This window comes from Lactuca virosa, chromosome 3, assembly GCF_052849685.1.
Source record: "Lactuca virosa cultivar CGN04683 chromosome 3, Lactuca_virosa_CGN04683_v6, whole genome shotgun sequence".
NCBI lineage: Eukaryota > Viridiplantae > Streptophyta > Magnoliopsida > Asterales > Asteraceae > Lactuca > Lactuca virosa.
The window spans coordinates 137,035,822-137,043,321 of record NC_136428.1 but is presented as its reverse complement, the minus strand read 5'-3'; positions in this window follow the sequence as shown (position 1 = coordinate 137,043,321).

Genomic DNA, 7,500 nt, shown 5'->3' with positions numbered 1-7,500 from the left:
GACTGAGCCAACTTGATATTTTGGTATTATCGCCACAAAGAAGAACTTTCGGATTTTTTATTCGTATCTTCAGAACAGATGGAGTCGGAAAGTAATAAGTTTCAAACTTTCTATTACATATCCGTTCGAAACAATATTTGGGTGTTTTTGCTTGAGCTGTACGAGATGAAAGTCTCATATACAGTTCTCGGAGGGGGGACCGGGCCTATCTCAATAAAGTCTATGATTGGTTTGAAGAACGTCTCGAGATTCAGGCGATTGCAGATGATATAACTAGTAAATATGTTCCTCCTCATGTAAACATATTTTATTGTCTAGGGGGCTTTACGCTTACTTGTTTTTTAGTCCAAGTGGCTACAGGATTTGCTATGACCTTTTACTTTCGTCCGACTGTTACTGATGCTTTTGCTTCTGTTCAATACATAATGACTGAAGCTAATTTTGGTTGGTTAATCCGATCAGTTCATCGATGGTCGGCAAGTATGATGGTCCTAATGATGATCCTACATGTATTTCGTGTATATCTCACCGGTGGATTTAAAAAACCTCGCGAATTAACTTGGGTTACAGGTGTGGTTCTGGGTGTATTGACTGCATCTTTTGGTGTAACTGGTTATTCCTTAGCTCGGGACCAAATTGGTTATTGGGCAGTGAAAATTGTAACAGGTGTACCTGAAGCTATTCCTGGATTATAGAAGTGTGTGACTGGTTATTTGACATAAATAGTTGAAGGGAATTTTCCGAAGAGAAAATGGATTATGGAAGTGTGTGACTTGAACTATTGATTGGTCTGTGCAGATATCTGATTATCTACCTTATTTAATTCACAACCAAATGTGTCTTTGTTCCAACCATCATGTAAGCCCATACAGAGGATAGGCTGGTTCGCTTAAAGAGAATCTTTTCTATGATCAAATAGGAATCATGTCATACATGAGCAGGCTCCGTAAGATCTAGTTCACCTAACTTCAGATTGAATTTAATAGTATACAAATGCATTCATTTCCTCTGCATTGATGCAATCTAGGATACTATCGGAGTGAAAAAAGGGTCTAAAGAAGAACAGAGGCTAGGCTATATTAGTAACAAGTAAATCCTTTGTGTGTGTTTATAAAAGGTCTCTTTGGGGATAAACACCAATCATAAGGTCTGAGACGACCCATAAAGCAATTGATCATATCACGATCTATTTTATAAGCCTACTTGGGTATTGAGTATTTATTTATAAGAACTTAATTTTTTGCACTCGATAGTTTCAACTCGAGAAAAAAGAATCCAGTAAAATCTTTATTTTACTTACATAAAACCATTCATATATCGTATATGCGGGTGTCTAGATAACATATATTTTATATGGATTCATTTGTTTCTTTTGATTCTTGCTCGAGCCGGATGATGAAAAATTATCATGTCCGGTTCCTCCGGGGGATGGATCTATAAGAATTCGCCTATCCCAATAACAAAAAAACCTGACTTGAATGATCCTGTATTAAGAGCGAAATTGGCTAAAGGTATGGGTCATAATTATTACGGGGAGCCCGCATGGCCCAATGATCTTTTATATATTTTTCCGGTAGTAATTCTAGGTACTATTGCATGTAACGTAGGCTTAGCGGTTCTAGAACCATCAATGATTGGTGAACCGGCAGATCCATTTGCAACTCCTTGGGAAATATTACCCGAATGGTATTTCTTTCCCGTATTTCAAATACTTCGTACAGTACCCAATAAATTATTGGGTGTTCTTTTAATTGTTTCAGTACCTGCGGGATTATTAACAGTACCTTTTTTAGAGAATGTTAATAAATTCCAAAATCCATTTCGTCGTCCAGTAGCGACAACCGTATTTTTGATTGGTACCGCAGTGGCCCTTTGGTTGGGTATTGGTGCAACATTACCTATTGATAAATCCCTAACTTTAGGTCTTTTTTAAATTGATTCAATTGTGAAATAAAATATCACGACGTATGTATCTAGGGAACAGTCGCTTCAAAGTGAATTCTCCCTAGATACATCTATTCAATTAAATTATGAATCTATGTCAATTCCGAATATATGAATTGTCCTAAAGATTCAAAACCTATTTTCGGCCTTTTTCTAAAAAAAAGATGAAAAAAAAATCCAATGAATTTAAAACTTATTTTTCGGTAAATCAATTACGAAATTTTTTTCAAGAATGCCTAAAATTTGTTTGACATCTTCTATGCGAAAATGTTCCATTTTCATAAGATCTTCTTGACTGTTATTCAAAAGGTCCAACAATGTATATATATTGCACCTTTTGAGGCAATTATAGATCCTGGGAGGCAATTCTGATTGGTCAATAAAAATCGATTTCAACGCCATTTTTTTTTATTTTTTGTTAGTTTAGCCAATTTATCATAAAACGTAAAAGGGGGTAAAGGAACCATGTGTTGATTGCCCTCTAAATTTAAATTTTCTTCTTTGGTATGTAAAAAGGGAATCAATAAATCAATCAAATTCCGGGAGGCTTCATAAAGTGCTTCTTTAGGAGTTAAACTTCCATTTGTCCATATTTCGAGAAATAGTATCTCTTTGTTACCATTTTCATAAGAATGAATACTATGATTCGCATTTCGAACAGGCATGAATACAGGATCTATAGGATAACTTCCATCTTGAAAGGTATTTGGCGCTTTTATAAGATATCCGCGATTCTTCTCTATCTGTAATCCAATAACCAACTCAATGGGTTCCGTCAAGCTAGCTATATGTTGTGTATTATCGAGGATTTCTACATAAGGCGGTAAGATGATATCTTGAGCAGTTACATATCCGGGGCCTCCGACACAAATAGACGCCTTACAAGTTCCATAGAGATTACTTCTCAATACGATTTCTTTTAAATTCATTAAAATTTCATGTACTGATTCTTGAATACCCATTATGGTAGAATATTTGTGTGATATTTTCTCAGATTTTGCGCGTGTGATACATGTTCCTTCGATTTCTCCAAGCAAAGCTCTTCGCATAGCAATGCCTATTGTGTCTGCTTGACCTTTCATAAGCGGAGACAGAATAAAGCGCCCATAAAGAAGACGCTTACTGTCTGCTGCTGATTCAACACACTTCCACTGTAGTGTCCGAGTAGATACTGTTATTTTCTCTCGAACCATAATAATATTATTTGATCAGATCATTGAATCATTTATTTCTCTTGTTTCTCTTCCTTTGTTTCTCTTGCTATTGAAATATCTTCAATTTTTATTTCTACACACGTCTTTTTTTCGGGGGTCTACAGCCATTATGTGGCATAGGGGTTACATCCCGTACGAAAGTTAATAGTATACCACTTCTGCGAATAGCTCGTAATGTTGCGTCTCTTCCGAGACCGAGACCTTTAATCATGACTTCTGCTCGTTGCATACCTTGATCTACTACTGCATGAATAGCATGTCCTGCTGCGGTTTGAGCAGCAAATGGCGTCCCTCTTCTTGTACCTCGGAAGCCAGAAGTACCAGAGGACCAAGAAACCACTCGCCCCCCGTACATCTGTAACAGTCACAATGGTATTATTGAAACTTGCTTGAATATGAATAACCCCCTTTGGTATTTTACGTGTACTCTTACGTGAACCAATACGTCCACGTGAACCTTTTTTCGGTATAGCTTTTGCCATATTTTATCATCTCATAAATTTGAGTCAGAGATATATGGATATATCCATTTCATGTCAAAAGAGATCCCCTTCTTATTTTTATATCGGGTCTTTAACAAGGCTGATTATCCTTGTCTTTGTTTATGTCTTGGGTTGGAACAAATTACTCTAATTCGTCCCCGACGACGGATTAGTCGACATTTTTCACAAATTTTACGAACAGAAGCTCTTATTTTCATATTTCCCACTCCTTACTTTAATTTTGAATCCACTTTTTGGAAGAAAATAAGTTTCTTTAAATTTTCTATTTTGAATCGTATTCCTATGAAATAAATAGTGAAGTTGAAAAAACACCTAATCTTTCGAATCTTTATTTCGGAGTCGATAAATTATACGACCTCTGGTTGAATCATAACGACTTACTTCAATTTTGACTCTATCTCCTGGCAGTATCCGTATAAAACTACGTCGGATCTTTCCTGAAACATAACCTAGAATCATATCTTCATTATCTAAACGAACCCGGAACATGCCGTTGGGAAGCGATTCAGTAATTAAACCTTCATGAATCCATTTTTGTTCTTTCATTACAGGTAAAACCCCCTTGAAGTATCAACTAGTGGAGGAAGAACCCTATTAGACAACCCACCCCTTCTCTTTTCTTTTTCACAAATAAGAAGTTTCGTATTGAATTCGGATATTAGAAGGATTACCATATATAACACAAAATTTCTCCGCCTATTCTTTCTAGTCAAGCCTCTCGGTCTGTCATTATACCCTGAGAGGTAGAAAGAATTACAATCCCCATCCCACCTAAAATTCTAGGAATTCTTTGATAGTTAGAATAGATTTGTAGACCCGACCGACTGATCCGTTTTAAATTTAAAAGATTTCTATAAGTCCTTTTCCTATTCCGTCTATGTCGTAGGGTTAAAACCAAAAAAGATTTGTTGTTTTCTCGATGTTTTCTCACGTTTTCGATAAAACCCTCTGGTAAAAGTATTTTAACAATACTTTGGCTGATATTAGTAGATGCTACTCGAACCACGCTTTTTCTATACATATTGGCATTTCGTATAGAGGTTATTATGTCAGCAATAATATCACTACCCATGATTAATTAAAATTATTGGTGCCTCCAAATTTGGATATAATCAACATGTTTTTTTTTACGTATTTGTTTATGAATATTAATTTTGAAAGGTATATACGTGAGACAAAATCTACTAAATGAATCTTAATATATTTCTTTTAAATACCCTACTATAACCATATCGTGCTCTGATTTTATAATACCTATAATACCTCAGGGGCTAATGAAACTATTTTAGTAAAATTGAACTGTCTCAATTCTCGGGCAATCGCACCAAAAACTCGCGTTCCTTTTGGATTTCCTTCTTGATCAATCACAACTGCGGCATTGTCATCATATCGTATTATCATACCGTTGTCACGTTTAAGTTCTTTACAAGTACGGACAATTACAGCTCTTTCTGATCTTTCTAGAGGCATGTTTGGAACTGCGTCTTTGATCACAGCAACAATAACGTCACCAATATGAGCATATCGGTGATTGCTAGCTCCTATGATTCGAATACACATCAATTCTCGAGCCCCGCTGTTATCTGCTACATTCAAATGGGTCTGAGGTTGAATCATATCATTTTTTTTATCTGTTTTTTACAATACAAAGGTCGAAGAAAAAAAGAAATATTGTTTGTCCAAAAAAAGAAACCCGCACCCGCTATTTTTTTTACCCAAGGCCTATTTCTTTTTTATCCCGAAATGATGAATTGAGCTCGTATAGGCATTTTGGACGCTGCTATTGAAATAGCCCTTCTGGCTATATTTTCTGTTACTCCACCCATTTCATAAAGTATTCGACCTGGTTTAACAACAGCTACCCAATATTCGGGAGAGCCTTTACCTGAACCCATACGTGTTTCTGCGGGTCTTACTGTAACTGGTTTATCTGGAAATATACGGACCCATATTTTTCCACCGCGACGTGCATTTCGTGTCATTGCTCGTCGACCTGCTTCTATTTGTCTAGAGGTGATCCAAGCGGGTTCAAGTGCCTGAAGAGCGTATTTACCAAAACAAATAGCATTACCTCGATAAGATATTCCCTTCATTCTTCCTCTATGTTGTTTACGGAATCTGGTTCTTTTGGGGTTATAGTTGATGGTTTATTTTGAATTCCATCTCTACTACAAAACTGGACGTGAGAGTTTCTTCTCATCCATCTCCTCGCGAATAAAATGAATTCAAATTAAACATTTTGAATTCAATTCAGATAGAATATAATTTGAATGAAAATATACATGTATTTAATAAGTAATATAATGAATCATGGATTTCATTTAATCTAGATCAAATCTATTATGAATTTGTATATCTTGTTTGTATAGATAACTAAATATATTAAATAACATAACTATTTTTTTCTTATATTTATCTATTTTAGACTGTTAAAACGAATCTTTCTTTTGTTTTACTCTTTATCGTATTGGATTGACCCAAATTTAGCAATCCAAGAAAATAAAGTGTTCGCGGGCGAATATTTACTCTTTCAATTTCTATTTCAGTTCTATCATTAGCTCATAACTTTTCCGAATAGATGAATTGGTTTCTGGTCGGTTCCGCCATCCCGATCCATGAATCATTCGAATTCATTTTCACTAGAATCTTTTGAATTCACAGGTTCCATCGTTCCCATCGCTTCTTACTTAATGGTTAGGTCTGAATTCTACAATGGAGCTATTAGTTCTTGAGTCAATATTCTTAGCCTTTATTGGCTCGAAGCTCTTTATTTTTTGTTCGATGAGCAGATCCATTTAATGTTAATGATGAATCCATATTGATGCTTTAATACACAGCTTTTTCTGAGATGACTCATAGACCTTACATATTGGAATTCTATATCATCAATATTCTTTTTCTTTCTTTCTCTCATCCTTACATTTATCCATACCCTTTCTTTTTTATTTCTATTGACAACTTAGAAGCATATTTTTTAATAAATAATAAAAAAAGATTTCAGTTGCTACAACAATATAACAATATATCATATCTTGACTGATTCTTTGGATCCAGATAATACGAAGTGATGAGTTGGTTATTACTTCTATAGTTATTTGTTTATACCGTGGGGCTGGTTTTTTATACTAACCCTCAAAAAACCAACGAGTCACACACTAAGCATAGCAATTTTATCAAAAGATTAATTGAATTTTTATTCAACCCTATAGAATTATAATTGTTCATTTTTTTTATTGAACACAAAATAAAAAGAAGAAACGAATTTCTCATTTTTTGTTCCATCGCTGGATAGAATGCAAAAGGAATAAAGGTTTATTATTCCCCGTCTATAAATATCCAAATTTTGATGCCTAATACCCCATAGATTGTTCGAACTGTATAGGAACAATAATCAATTTTAGCTCGAATGGTTTGTAGTGGAACCCTCCCCTCTTTGATCCATTCAACAATCGCAATTTCTTTTCCGTCGATACGTCCTGCAATTTGCACTTGAATTCCTTTTGTATCTGCTTGTTCAGTTAATTCTATAGCCTTTTTCATTGCTTTGCGAAAAGAAACTCTATTTTTTAATTGGCCCGCTATAAATTCTGCAAGAATATTAGGGTTTCCATAAGGCTTTTCAATTCGTGTGATAGCAATGTTAAGTTTTCTATTTACAGAATGAAATTCTTTTTGTAAATTCATCTGTAATTCTTCGATTCCTCGGGGTCGACTTTCAATTAAGATTTTTGGAAATCCCATATAGATTATGATTTGGATCAGGTCGATTCTTTTTTGAATCTCTATACGTGCAATTCCCTCGACGCCAGAAGATGTTTTCATATTTTTTTGTACATAAT